The 16,213-nt window shown below is 37.9% G+C and overlaps 1 protein-coding gene across 3 annotated transcripts in view; it reads right to left on the bottom strand.

Annotated features, from left to right (window-relative positions):
* Nucleotides 1-16,213, bottom strand: part of HPSE2 (heparanase 2 (inactive)) — a gene marked incomplete at its 5' end in the record, with an annotated part of 566,398 nt that overhangs the window by 391,550 nt on the left and 158,635 nt on the right. The window lies entirely within an intron of this gene.

Here is a 16,213-nt window from a genome sequence, read left to right as displayed (position 1 = left end):
TAAGGAAACAGGATTACTGAAAAATAATTAGTTGTATTCATTCATCCATTCCTTTTACTCATTTACTTAACCAAAATTTGCTTAACACCGACTGACTACTCTGTGCCAGGCACCAGAGTTATAAAGACTAACAATAACAACAACAAAATTCATTCTTTCAAACAATATAGAATTTGTAGAGGAATGTAGACGTAACCAATATATTCTCTCCTTCTGTTATCTGTCTTTAATTTTGTCCCTAAAGGCTTCATTGTACAAAAATCCTTAATTTTAATTTATCAGTGTTTGCCTATGGTTGTGCTTTAAAATTTTGTTGAGAAGTCATAATGAGCCCTTATAGTCCACACACATATTCACTTACATTTTCATCTATTAATTTTATGGACTTATACTTCACTTATAGATTTGTTGATTTGTGGTATCAAATTATGATATGTAAGTGACACACATACATGGATATTTCTTTGGGATCTCTATTCTCCATGGGGTTGTTTATCTGACATTATTATTCACTAGAGGCCCGGTGCATGAAATTCGTGCACAGGGCAGGGTGTCCCTCAGCCCAGCCTGCACCCTCTCCAATCTGGGACCCCTCGAGGGATGATCAACTGCCCGTTTAAGCCCAATCCTGGTGGGATTGGGCCTAAATGGGCAGTCGGACATCCCTCTCACAATCCAGGACTTCTGGCTCCCAACTGTTCGCCTGCCTGCCTTCCTGATTGCCCCTAACCGCTTCTGCCTGCCAGCCTGATCACCCCCTAACCACTCCCCTGCCAGCCTGATTGATGCCTAACTGCTTCCCTGCCAGCCTGTTTTCCCCTAACTGCCCTCCCCTGCAGGCCTGGTCCCCCCCAACTGCCTTTCCCTGAAGGCCTGGTTGCCCCCAACTTCTCTCCTTTGTCGGCCTGGTCACCCGTAACTGCCCTCCCTTGCAGGCCTGGTCCCTCCCAACTGCCCTCCCTTGCTGGCCATCTTGTGGTGGCCATCTTGTGTCCACATGGGGGCAGGATCTTTGACCACATGGGGGCAGCCATCTTGTGTGTTGGAGTGATGGTCAGTCTGCATATTACTCTTTTATTAGATAGGATAGAGGCCTGGTACACGGGTGAGGGCCAGCTGGTTTGCCCTGAAGGGTGTCCTGTATCAGGGGCCTGGGCAAGGGGCCTGTGGTGGTTTGCAGGCCGGCCACGCCCCCTGGCGACCCAAGCGGAGGCCCTGGTATCTGGGTTTATTTAACTTCTACAATAAACTTTGAAGCCTGGAGCGGAGCCAAGCCTTCTGCTTGCTCCGTGGCAGCAGCCATTTCTGTTGGAATTTATGTATCTTCTATAATTGAAACTTTGTATCCTTAAGCGGAGGCCTGGGCTGGCCAGGGTGTGCGGAAAGCTTGGCTTCCTCCATCACCGGGGGCAACCCTAGCCTCCTGCTCTTTCCAGCTCCGTGGCTGCCACCATTTCTGTTTGGATTTATGTATCTTCTATCATTGAAACTTTGTAGCCTTGAGTGGAGGCCTAGGCCAGCAAGGGCAGGCGGAAAGCTTGGCTTCCTCCATTGCCAGGGAAACCCAAGCCTCCCTCCTGCTCTCTGTGGCTGTAGCCATCTTGGTTGGGTTTATTTGCATATTTGCTCCTGATTGGCTTGTGGGCGTGGCTTGTGGGCGTGGTTTGTGGGTGTAGCAGAGTGATGGTTAATTTGCATATTACTCTTTTATTAGATAGGATTATTTATGCAATAAATAAAACAACGATGCTGTCTTTCCTTCTTTCTATATTCTGTTATCTAGCTTAAACCATCCCATCAACCCCCATCCCTAAAAGCTTAATTTTCAACAGAAGAAAGACAACCATTCTAGTCCTATTTTCTTTACATCAAGTCCTACCCCAAATCAGCAATGCAGAAAACATTTTAGTTCCCATAAATATAGTCTCATTTGGTGCAGTTATCTCTCAATGTATTTATAAGATATGTATTTTGAAGGACAACTCCATGTGAGCATGTTCCTTGTTTAGAGATCAAAACACTTTTGATACAGGTGATCTTTTTTTAAAGATGATAAATTGTATATATTGATTCCCTTTACATGACATGTAATAGTAACACCATTATGTTGAACTATGTGTATTATTCTAGATTTCACTACACAACCAAAAAAAAATCTGAGAGTTTTTTTTTCCAGTGTACAATATAATTTTGCAATGATTTGTATAAAACAAATGAAAATGATAATAAACTACACTAATAAACTGTAACATTAAGGCTTAGGTACCTTCTTCCATCAATCAGAGGCTATAGTAATCCTAGCCAAGAAAACCCTCAGCAAAGTAGTAGTAATTGACAGTGTTTGCAAGTTTGTGTTTGAGTTATATAACTATGACTACAAGTATATCAAAATTACCTGGATAAATAAGCAATCTTCTGCCTAAAAGTCACAACTTTGACACAAAGAAAGAAACTTTTCAGAAAAGAGTTGTTACCCAAGTAAAATCAGCAAGGTGACTCATTAATTTCAGAATATGTATCTACGTTGTATCAAAATCTGAGAATGTTCAGAGAATTTCCTAACCACAAACACTTTTGTTTCTGAATGTAAATTCTCATGTAAGTTTTAGAGGCCCGTTGCAAGAATTCGTGCACAGGTGGGGTCCGGCCGGCCTGCCCTGATCAGGCCGATCAAGGTGGGCTGGCTGGGAGGAGGGGCCACAGACGGTTGGCTGGCCAGCCCCACACCCTGGTTGAACTCCCAGTTGAGGGGACAATTTGCATATTAGCCTTTTATTATATAGGACTAGAGGCCCATTGCATGAAGAGATTCGTGCAATAGGCCTTCCTTCCCTTGGCTTCCAGCATCGGTTTTCCTCCGGCACCCGGAACCCAGGCCTTCGCTCCAGCCAGAGTCTGCCTTCTTTGCCTTCGTTGCAGACTCCAGTTGGAGTCTGCCATCTTCGTCTTCACTGCTTCGCTACAGACTCCAGCCAGAGTCTGCCTTCTTTGTCTTTGCTGCAGACTCCAGTTGGAGTCTGCCATCTTCGTTTTCACTGCTTCGCTACAGACTCCAGCCAGAGTCTGCCATCTTTGTCTTTGCTGCAGACTCTGGAGTCTTCAGTTTTATCTTCTCTGTGGCACTCCGCTCCTGTAGATCCCTTCGCCCCCCGCCCTCCCTCTCATAGCAGGCGTCCTGCCCCGCCTGGCCACTCCGCGCTTGGAGCAGCTGGGCAGCTGCCATCTTTGGCTTCTAATCAGCATACTCACTCTGATTGGCTGTGGGTGTAGCGGAGGTACGGTCAATTTACATGTTTGCCTATTATTAGGTAAGATATGAAAATGCTATCTGCAAAGTAAAACACATAGACCTACAAAACTTAAAACAGCATCTGCTGTGTAAACAGTAATTCTGAACTAGATGGCCTTGATGATCACATCTTAGTTATAACAAAAGGTAAATTTCAAATCTGTTTTACCAAATGTGAACAACTTCTAACAAGAAAACAGCTTTTTCTTTCACTTGATAAAAACATGCTCATGTTTTTCATTGGAATTTGCCAGAAGTGTATGTTTTTAACCTTCCTTTTTACTTGTCTATATTGTGCAAATTTTCTATGATGAGCAAAATAGGCAAAAATGAACTAATTTTTCTTTTTAAAAACTATATTAATCCTCATCATACCCCATATCCCTACTACTACCACCACTACACACATACACAGTGACAAAGAGAGGTTCAAAATAGAGAGGAGCTTCAGTGAGCAAAACAAATGATTTGTAATGCCAAATAAAATATAATTAATGTGGGGTTTTAAAAGACTGTAGCAATTTTATTGAGATGATAATTACCTGCTGATCACAGAAAGAGATTGTGAAAATTTGAGTTATATGTTAGGCATGGTAATTCAACTTTAGGCACTAATATATTCAATATGAAGTAACTACAAACCTTATTGCCTTGTTACCTTTTACTGTTAATAAATATTGCTCCAGCTATAACCACTAACTGAAGATTGACTATAGATGTACTATTTTTGAAAGGAGAAAATTGATACTTCATAAAGATAACATCAAACCTTTATTAGTGTGAAAACTTAATGCTATTAGTTTTCTTATTCTGGTATTTAGTGTAGTAGTGTTGTTATTCTGGTGTTCAATATAGCAGATAAACTGTTAGATTTAAAAATACATTTTTATTTCAGAGAGAGAGAGAGAAAGAGAGAGAGACATCAATGATGAGAGAAAATCTTGAGAGAGAAAATCTCCTGCATACTACCCACTGGGGATTCAGCCCATAACCCGGGCATGTGCCCTGACCAGAATTGAACTATGACCTCCTGGTTTATAGGTCGATGCTCAACCACTGAACCACGCTGGCTTGGGCAGATTTACCTTCTTTAAATTAATAACAACTATATGAAGGCTGAACTATAAAACGAAAGTAAGAATGTTCTTCTAATTTGGTTTTAATTTTATCTTCTTCAACTTAATCTCCTAAGTGAATTCCTTTTTCACTTTTGTTTGGTGACTGCTTTTCATTAAACTTTATTAGGTTTAACAGAGAATCTGTAACAGTTGTTGAAATTATAATGTTAATATATCTGGCAGAATCAGTGTATACTCTGCTGCATACTTACAAAGAACTACTGTGAGATCACACTAACTGTTCAAAGAAAAGAAACAACAGCCACCTCTTTTTCAAGACTTTTGCTCTTCTTTCTTCTCAACTATTTCTCTGCATTTTCAGAGGAATGGAGTGAAAAAATAATTAGTTAAAGAAAAACGTAAGTATATATAATTTATTCATGAACTCCTCTCTCATAGAGAGATATTTGAGACCCAGCTCATGTGTTTCAAGAACTAGAAGAGTGAGTGTAAGGGTACATAATTCAACAGAGAATAACTGAGACAACAGTAGAGGTTGGAACTAGGTTAGTTAGGCTTCTGGCATTCGGTTATCCTGAACAAATTGTTGGACCTAGGGCAGGAGTGGGCAAACTTTTTGACTCGAGGGCCACAATGGGTTCTTAAACTGGACCGGAGGGCCGGAACAAAAGCATGGATGGAGTGTTTGTAAGGAGCGGAGGGGAGAGCAAGAGAACCCTCCGCTCTTTCGGCTCCGCGGGCCGGATAGAACAGCCGAACGGGCCGGATCCGGCCCGCGGGACGTAGTTTGCCCACGGCTGACCTAGGGGATTCCTTCAAAAATCAGAAGAGTTAATATTAATAAAACTTGAGCTCTGGAAGGAATCTTATTAATTCACCTTAGAGAAAAAGTCTAACTAATGCTGGTTTTAGAAATTGAATGGAAATAAGAAAAAGACTATTTTCCTCCCATAACAAGGTAGAATAAAGTTGCCAAGTATTGGTCCACTTTTCTTTAAAACTCTCCACTTATCCAACCTTTCTACTCTATTCTACAGCTCCACTCCAGGCCCCCTTATCTCATATGAGATTTTCCTTAACAATCTCTTAGACAGACTTCTTGACTTTGACTTCTCAATCAAAACTCAGCTATGTTAGTCCTGTATTTGCCACAAGATTTTCCCTCAATACAATTTTTTGTATTTCTCTTAAGGAAAGGAACCATATATTTTATTTCTCCTGTGTCCCCAACGAAGGCACATACAATAGCTAACAATAATTCATATGCATTAACTAATTAAATGCTTACTATGTGCCAGGCACTGTTCTAAATGTTTGACATATATTAACTCATTTAATTCTTTTATTTTATTTTATTTTTATACATTTTTTATTGTTTAAAATATTACATATATTAGTACATATATCTCCTTTTTTTTCCCCATTGACCTTCCCCCAGCCTCCCCTACCACCTGTCGCATGCCCTCATCCCATCCCCCAGTGTCTTGTGTCCATTGGTGGTGCTTATATGCATGCATGCAAGTCCTTTGGTTGATCTATTTCCCTCCCTCCCCAACACTCCCCAGCCTTCCCACCATAATTTGACAGTCTGTTCGGTGCTTTACTGCCTCTGTATCTGTCTTTTTATTCATCAGGTTATAATGTTCTTTATTTTCCATAAATGAGTGAGATCATGTGGTATTTTTCTTTCATTGCCTGGCTTATTTCACTTAACATAATGCTCTCCAGGTCCATCCATGCTGCTGCAAATGGTAAGAATTCCTTCTTTTTTATAGCAGCGTAGTATTCCATTGTGTAGATATACCATAGTTTTCTAATCCACTCATCTGCTAATGGGCATTTAGAATGTTTCCAAATCTTAGCTATGGTGAATTGTGCTGCTATAAACATAGGGGTGCATATATCCTTTCTGATTCGTGTTTCTAGTTTCTTGGGATATATTCCTAGAAGTGGGATTACTGGGTCAAATGGGAGCTCCATTTTTAGTTTTTTGAGGAAACTCCATACTGTTCTCCACAGTGGCTGCACCAGTCTGCATTCCCACCAGCAGTGCACAAGGGTTCCTTTTTCTCCACATCCTCGCCAGCACTTGTCGTTTGTTGATGCTTGCCAAATCAAACACATGGAGACTAAACAGCATGCTATTAAACAACGACTGGGTTACCAGAGAGATCAAAGAAGAAATAAAAAACATCATGGCAACAAATGACAATGAAAACATAACAATCCAAAATCTAGGGGACACAGCGAAAGCAGTCTTGAGAGGGAAGTTCATAGCTATACAAACCTACTGCAAAAAACAAGAGACAATGGAAATAAATTACCTAACCCTACAATTCAAAGAGTTAGAAAGAGAGCAACAAGAAAAGCCCAGTGTAAGCAGAAGGAAAGAAATAATAAAGATCAGGGCAGAGATAAATGACATTGAGACCAAAAAAAAAAAAAATAAATACAAAAGATCAACAAAACCAAGAGCTGGTTCTTTGAAAGAATAAACAAGATTGATGAACCTCTAGCCAGGCTCACCAAGAAGCAAAGAGAGAGGACCCAAATAAACAAAATCAGAAATGAAAGAGGTAAAATAACAACAAACCCCACCGAAATACAAAGGATTGTTAAAAAATACTATGAACAACTCTATTCCAATGAACTGGACAACCTGGAGGAAATGGACATATTCCTAGGAAATTATAACCTTCCAAAACTCAATCAGGAAGAATCTAAACATCTCAATAGGCCAATAACTATGGAAGAAATTGAAGCAGTCATCAAAAAGCTTCTAGCAAACAAAAGCCCGGGGCCAGACGGCTTCACAGGGGAGTTTTACCAAACATTCAAGGAAGAACTAAAACCTATCCTCCTCAGACTATTCCAAAAAATTCAAGAGGAAGGAACACTTCCAAGCTCATTCTATGAAGCCAGCATCACCCTAATGCCAAAACCAGATAAAGACAACACAATGAAAGAGAATTACAGGCCAATATCCTTCATGAACATAGATGCCAAAATCATCAACAAAATTCTAGCAAATCGGATCCAGCAGTATATCAGAAAGATCATACACCATGACCAAGTAGGATTTATCCCAGGAATGCAAGGATGGTATAATATCTGCAAATCAATAAACATGATACATCACATAAGCAAATTGAGAGATAAAAATCACAGTCATATCAATTGATGCAGAAAAAGCATTTGACAAAATCCAACACTCTTTCTTGATAAAAACTCTCAACAAAGTGGGAATAGAAGGATCATACCTCAACATAATAAAAGCTATATATGATAAACCCACAGCTAACATCATACTCAATGGGCAAAAACTAAAACCATTTCCCCTAAGAATAGGAGCAAGACAGGGATGCCCACTCTCACCACTCCTATTTGACATAGTACTGGAAGTATTAGCCATTGCAATCAGACAAAAAGAAGAAATAAAAGGCATCCAAATTGGAAAAGAAGAAGTAAAGCTGTACTTATTTGCAGATGACATGATATTGTACATAAAAAAAACCAAAAGACTCCATCAAAAAACTAACAGACTTAATAAATGAATTCGGCAATGTAGAAGGATACAAAATTAACGCCAAGAAATCTATGGCATTTCTATACACCAATAGTGAACTTACAGAAAGAGAGACTAAAAAAGCAATCCCATTTACCATCGCACCAAAAAAATTAAGATACCTAGGAATAAACTTAACTAAGGAGGTGAAAGACCTATATGCGGAAAACTACAAGACACTGAAAAAAGAGATAGAGGAAGACGTAAACAGATGGAAGAACATACCATTTTCATGGATTGGTAGAATCAACATCATTAAAATGTCCATACTACTCAAAGCAATCTATAGATTCAATGCACTCCCCATTAAAATACTAACGGCATATTTCACAGACCTAGAAAGAACTCTCCAAAAATTCATCTGGAATAAAAAAAGACCCCGAATAGCCACAGCAATCCTGAGAAAGAAGAACAAAGTAGGTGGGATCTCAATACCAGATTTCAAGCTGTATTACAAAGCCACTGTTCTCAAAACAGCCTGGTACTGGCACAAGAACAGACATATAGACCAATGGAATAGCATAGAGAATCCAGATATTGACCCAAACCACTATGCTCAATTAATATTTGACAAAGGAGGCATGAACATACAATGGAGTCAAGACAGTCGCTTCAATAAATGGTGTTGGGAAAATTGGACAGATACATGCAAAAAAATGAAACTAGATCACCAACTTACACCATACACAAAAATTAACTCAAAATGGATACAGGACTTAAACATAAGACGGGAAACCATAAAAATACTAGAGGAATCCACAAGCAGAGAAATCTCAGACATATGCTGAAGCAATTTCCTAGGGCAATGCAAGCTAAAGAGAAAATAAACAAATGGGACTACATCAAAATAAAAAGCTTTTGCACAGCAAAAGAAACCATCAACAAAACAAGAAAGCCCACTGTATGGTAGAACATATTTGCAAATGTTATCACTGATAAAGATTTAATCTCCAACATCTACAGGCAACTTATACAACTCAATAAAAGGAAGATAAATGATCCAATAAAAAAATGGGCAACAGACCTAAATAGAATCTTTTCAAAAGAAGACAGAAGGAAGGCCAAGAGACATATGAAAACATGCTCAAAGTCACTAATTATCCGAGAGATGCAAATCAAAATGACAATGGGGTACCATAACTCATTTAATTCTTACAACAACCTAACGAGATAAGTACTATTATCATTTCCACTTTGCAGGCAAGACTTACCAAGACCAGATGAGGGTATGGTGAGGGATTTATAGCCAAGCAATCTGGTTCCAGAGCCTGTGTTACACTATCTTCACAGGGAAAGGGGGACTTCATATTAAATTTCTCAGTAAGAACTTAGCATGAGTGGCTGGGAAGATATTCAGAACTTAATACATTTTAAAAAGAAAATCCTTAAGCATGGCTGAGCTGTGTTTTATACATACTGCCATCTCACTGTTTATAGTTGTCAATATAATCATTTCTCACACCTCAAGTAAGAAACTGTACCCTCATAAAAACAGACTTGACAGTGGTTGCTATATGTGGTAGAGGCTGGAACTAGGCCACTCAAAATACCCATGTCAAAACTCCAGAGCCTGGACCTGACCAGGTGACTGACTTGGTTGGAGGTTTGATTCCTAGTCAGGGCACACACCTAGGTTGTGGATTTGATGACCCACTGGGGTGGGAGGCAACCAATTCTAAGATCAATGTTTCTCTCTCACACATCGCCATCTTTCTCTCCCCCAGACCTCTCTTTTTCTCCCTCCCTCCTGTCTTCTCTCTCTAAAAATCAATTTTTTAAAAAAATGTCCGGGGGTAGGATTAAAAAAAACAAACTCTGGAGTCTGTGAAAAAAGGGTCTTTGCAGATATAATTAAGTTAAGGATTCGAAATAAGGTCATCTTGAAGTATCTGGGTAGGCTCTAAAATCCAATGATAAGTGTCCTTAAAGAAGATACACAAGGAACAGAAAAGAAAAAGGCAATGTGGCCACAGAGGCAGAGATTGGAGTAATGCAGTCTGCAAGCCAAGAAATGCCTTGAGCCACCAGAAACTGAAAGTTGAAAGGAACAGACCTCCCTGAGAGCTTTCAAATGAAGCCGGCCCCGCAACCTAGATTTTGGACTTCTGGGTCCTAGAACTGTGAGGGAATAAATTTCTATTGTTTTATGCCACCATGTTTGTGGAAGTTTGTTACTGGAGCCACAAGAAACTGCTACACTATCATCTGCTATCTGTAATAGACTGTACACTCCTAGAACAGGAACTATCTTTGTAGTGTTCCCTCTTTCTGTCTAGTGTAGTACCTAAGAAGCATGGGTATAATGGCAATAATATTGAGAAATCAGAGTGAAAATGGAAAACAAGAGGGCTGATTTACTACACAAAACGTATGACCTCGGCGTTTAATGTATTCATTCAGTAAGCATACACTGAGGACCTACTATGTGCCAGTCAATGAGCTGGGCAACCAGGAAGTCAACCATGAAGAAAGACAAAAATGGTCCTTGCCCACATGTCATTTCAAGTGACTTATTACATTATCTTTTTTTAAATTTTTTATTGTTTAAAGTATTACATATAGGATTACATATGTCTTCTTTTTCCTCCATTGATCTTTCCCCAGCCACCCCCACCCCCCAGCACATGCCCTCACCCCCCTAGTGTGTGTCAATTGGTTATGCTTATATGCATGCATACAAGTCCTTTGGTTGATCTCTTACCCCCTCACCCTCCCCTGCCTTCCCTCTGAAGTTTGACAGTATGTTTGATGCTTTTCTGTCTATGGTTATACTTTTGTTCATCAGTTTATGTTGTTCATTATATTCCACAAATGAGTGAGATCATGTGATATTTATCTTTCTCTGATTTACTTATTTCACGTAGCATAATGCTCTCCAGGTCCATCCATGCTGTTGCAAATGGTAAGAGTTTCTTCTTTTTTACAGCAGCATAGTATTCCATTGTGTAGATATACCACTGTTTTTTAATCCACTCATCATCTGCTGATGGGCACTTAGGCTGTTTCCAAATCTTAGCTATTGTAAATTGTGCTGCTATGAACATAGGGGTGCATATATCCTTTCTGATTGGTGTTTCTGATTTCTTGGGATGTATTCCCAAAAGTGGGATTATTGGGTCAAATGGGAGTTCCATTTTTAATTTTTTGAGGAAACTCCATACTATTTTCCACATTTGCTGCACCAGTCTGCATTCCCACCAGCAGTGTGCGAGGGTTCTTTTTCTCCACATCACCACCATGTGTTGACCCTTTAAGAGGAACTGCATGGGTCTCCAGCTGCCTCCATGTCACTCAGCCATAATCTCCATTGCTTTTACAGCCTGACGTTATGGGGACTTCTCTTCCCAGCACTGGAACCCTGGGCTGAGTGGCCTGGTGTGGGGCAGGGACCTCTTGCTCCTCATGGGAGGCTTCTTCAGCCAAGCTATCCCTCCCAATTAAAAACATTCCACATGTGGATGTTGAACCAGCCCTTTCTGCTGCGCCACCCCTCCTACCAGTCTCAATGTGCTTTCCTCTTTAATTCTCTAGTTATAGGACTTCCATTCAGCCAAATTTCAGGCAGTTCTGAATGATGGCTGTTCTGTATTTCAGTGGTAATTTTGATGTGGTTGTGGGAGGCGGTATTTACCTACACCACCATCTTGGTTCCTCCATTGATCTTTTTCCTCCATGGACCAATGGGCGGGGTGAGGGAGGGGGACATACGTAATATTTTCAAAAATAAAGATAAATAAATATTTTACATCTTGGATTAAATTTATTTGTGGGTATTTTATCTTATTTTATTTTTGATGCAATTGTAAATTAGTTTGCTTTCTTAGTTTCCCTTTCAGACAGTTCATTATTCGTGTATAAAATTAAAACTGTTTCTGGATATTAATTTTATATCCTGCTACTTTGGAAAATGCATTTATTAGATCTAGTAGTTTTTGGTGAAGTCTTTAGGGTTTTCCATGTGCAATTTCATAAAATCCAGCATCCATTTATGATAAAAACTCTCAGCAAAGTGGGAATAGAGGGATCATACCTCAGCATAATAAAAACTATATATGATAATGATCTATGGCCAAGATCATTCTAAATGGACATAAATTAAAAGTGTTTCCCTTAAGATCAGGAACAAGACAGAGTTGTCCACTTTCACCACTCTTATTAAACATAGTACGGGAAGTCCTAGCCACAGCAATAGACAAGAAAAGGCATCCAAATAGAAAAAAAAAAAAAAAGAAGAAAAACTGTCATTACTTGCAGATGACATTATCTTATAATTAATACTCTAATCATAAGAACAGGATTCATTGTAAATTCCCAGGAGGGACAGACTTAAAGGTAGTGGAGTCTGGCAAGAAAATAACTTCTCTGAGACTTCATTATACAACACAATAAATAATAGAAGTAATATAAACACTGCTTGCCTTAGAGAATTGTTGTGTTCTCATTTAAAATAGGTTCTTTGTAATGATAATACATACTTCTTATAAAATGCTTATATGTACCTAGGTTGTGCTACGTATTTTATACAACTTATATTATTTTACTCTCACAACAAACTAATAATTATTTACATATGAATTACATATTAATTATATATAGTACATTTGAATATAGATGTCATAAATTTTTATTTATGTGACTATTTTATATATTTATAACATATATAAAATAATACACTATTATTTCAGTTTTAGAGAGAAACAGATTTAGAGACAATAAACATCATGCCCAAATCTACATACCTAATAAAAGGTAGAGCCAGCATTCGAACTAGGCTTATTCCACAGCCTGCAGTTTTAACCACTACATCATACTTGTTATGCAAATGTAAAAAATTTCAAAAAAAAAAAGAGAAGGTGGAGGGTAGTACCAACAGAAGTGGCAAAAATAACCTGCCAATCTGGTCCTTTTTTGTCACAGCTGCATTTTGACTAACCAGTGGCTTATTCCATGATTTGAAAAGAATCACTCTATTTACTTCAACTTGTTTGTCTAACCTCATAATAAATTCAAAATTTTTCTTTTTGGGGCTACTCTGAGAAATATACAGTAATAAAGTATGTAGTAACTTTTAAGATGTTACCTTTTTCTTCTAAATTCATTCAGTGTCATGAAAGTCTCGAAAATTGTCTTGCATAACCTGGAGAGTATTATGCTAAGCTAAATAAGCCAGTCAAAGAAAGACAAATATCACATGATCTCACTTACATGTGGAATCTAATGAACAAAATAAACTGACAAACAATATAGATCCAGAGACATGGAAGCAGGCAACAGACTGATGATTCTCAGAGGGAAGTGGGGTGGAGGCGGGAAGAGATTAACCAAAGAATTTATATGCACATATGCATAACCCATGAACACAGACAATAGTGTGGTGAAGGCCTGGGAAGGGGGCAGGAGTGAGGAGGAGGGGACCAATGGGCGGGGTGAGGGAGGGGGACATATGTAATATTTTCAAAAATAAAGATAAATAAATAACAATTTAAATAAATAAAATTAAAGAAAGAAAATTGTTATACATAAAAACTGTGATTTGTAATAAATCCAATTATAATTGATCCTTTCTTTCACTAATTCTGTATTTGCAAATTTGTCTACTTGCTAAAATGTATTTGTAACCTCTGAAATCAATATTTGTGGTACTCTCATAGTCATTCGCAGAAAATTTGACATCCAATTCAAATGTTCCCAACTGAGGTCAAAATAGGTAACTTCTTGTTTCAGCTTTCAAACTGAAAACAAGTGTGCTTTTCCCCTCCCTATTTCATGCCACATTTCTGCATTTTGGTGCTTTTTGTTGATGATTTTGCTATTTAAAGTGGCCACAAATATTGTGCTGACGTGCTCTGTAGTGATCCTAAGTGCAAAAATGATGCGATGTGCCTTACAAAGCAAATACAGTTCTAGTGGATTAACCAACACCTCCTTAACTGGCCTTTTGCCCTTAAATTGCCCACTTGTTGGCCTTGAGTTAAATGATAATGAAACAATAATACAGTTCCTCCAGAAAAAGGAGGCCACTCATAATACCACTAAGACATCTATAGTATGTGCTGAAGTTATGGAAAAGATGAAAAAGAGCTTAATTGCTGGATTCTTGAGATAATGACCAATTTTTTTAAAAGCAGAAAAAAACACATTGTTATGAGTCAGGAAACTATTACACCCTTCTCAGGTTGTGTTTTCTTATAAAGAAACACTGCATACAATTAATTATTTGTATGAAGTATATATAGGGCTGGGCAAAAATAGGTTTATACTTTGAATATGTGAAATACAAAGTTTATTCTTGTATTATTATTTATTAATTATTGTATTATTTTCCATATAAACTACTTTTGTCCCACCCTATATTAAATAAAGTATCCTTAAACAGAAACACATATAAAACAAAGCTATGTATTGACTGACTGATGAAAGTGTGTCCAGAAGCTCATAGGAACCTAATTTTGATTTCCTCCAAGAACATGACTCAGTATTCCCTAATTCAGTGTTTTTGGCAACTTTATAAAACATAACTACTACAGTAGTTCATTAAAAAAGAAACAATAAGTAGAAAGAAAGAAATCCTTTGTTATTGATAGGCTTTTTCGAACACTCTCCCTGTTTTCCATAAAGATATTTAAGCAACAAAAGCAGAAATGTCTAGAGAAGGAGTTTGCAAGGCAAATGAAAAAAAAAAGGAGGAAAGCCACATTGGTTGGCCTCATAATAAAGTTATTCTAAACTTGAAGCCACATTAAGAAGGTACCTGCAACTATAGAGGAAAGATATCCATTTTTGTATGGCTTAATTAAAATGTAAATAAAACATTCCATGTGAGATGAATACTACAGTCAGCTATTATTACTACAGTGTCTTCATTTTTCTAGATCTCTATAAGGAATCTACATAGTACACTGAAAGGAAGGGCATTTACTGTAAGAGATACCTCAAATATGAACTCTGCTACCTTCCAACCTATATGCCCATGGACAACTCATAACATTTCTTAGCCTCATCTCTAAAAGGAGGAAATAGTATCTATCACATGGTTTGCTCTGAAAATTAAATAAGATAATAATGGTAAGCATTTAGCACATCATAAAGATTTAGTAATGTCAATAAATTATTGCTCTTACTATTTTGTTACTCTTGTTGTTAAAAAATGGTAGAATATTGACAATTTCACATGGCTGAATCTAATATTATGGCACAGCCCAATGTTTAACGTTAAATAAACAGTTAAGACGATATTTTTGTCTAGTAGCCATATATTCTGGCTGACAAGTGAAAATGTTTTTCCTCTAAGGCTCAATGTCTGCTGTGGTTTGGCTGCTAACATGGAGTATGATGGGGATATTATAATTAGAACCTTTCCAAATTCTGACAGTTTCAGTAGCTATCCCTCATGAAATCTTTAGCCAAAGTTGGGAATATGTTTACGTTTGGTGGCAACATTCCAATGTATTCAGTATATAAAATATTGAGAGAAAAGTCACCAGACAACTGAAAAAAGATCTCAAATAGAATCAACCCCACATTTATATAACCTGGTTTTGGATAAAATACAATCAGATTCTCACGCTGCCTAAGCTACTCTTTCCTTTCATTCTTAGACAGCTATTTCATGCTGTAAAATTGCCCTCTCATTCCCAAATTATTTATGTATTTCTTAATCCCTATCCACAAAGTTTCCTTCCTGTTTTCCCCTTTCTGGGTGGAAGAATCAGTGTGATATAAATAGGAAGACATGGACTTTAGAAACAAAATACTAGTTTAACCCTGGCTCTGAATGATATGAATAGTGTCATCTAAAGCTTTCTAGGTTATACCAAAAAAAATGCTTTCTTGTGAGGAATCTGCGGAAGTGAGAAGAGATGGATGTAAAGTTGCCAAGTTATAAGATGTTTATGTTCATAACAAAACAACAATAAAAACAAATGAAAGAGCTGGGGACAAAAGGATACCCTATGGAGAAAGTTACTCTATGAACTCAATAGATTCCCTACACTTAATAAGACTCGCATATAGACAAATGAATTCCTGGCTCAGTTTTTAGGTAAAGTCACTAAACATATAATATCTGAAAGCAAAGGGAAAAAAATTGGTTTCTTCTTGATAAGAAGGAATAAAACACAATCAAGAATCAGGAGAAAAGAGCTATCAAGCAACTAAAAACAGATGTGGCTTTCTAATGTCAGAGTTGCCAATAACCAACCAACCAACCAGAGGCCAAGATAAAGTTATGGTAAAGAAAATTCACTATGCATTCTAGATAAGATCATATCCTAATTAAGC

The sequence above is a fragment of the Plecotus auritus genome (genome assembly GCF_963455305.1).
Source record: "Plecotus auritus genome assembly, chromosome: 9".
Taxonomy (NCBI): Eukaryota; Metazoa; Chordata; class Mammalia; order Chiroptera; family Vespertilionidae; genus Plecotus; species Plecotus auritus.
The sequence above is the reverse complement of the archived record's forward strand: the minus strand, read 5'-3'. Positions and strand labels throughout refer to the sequence as shown.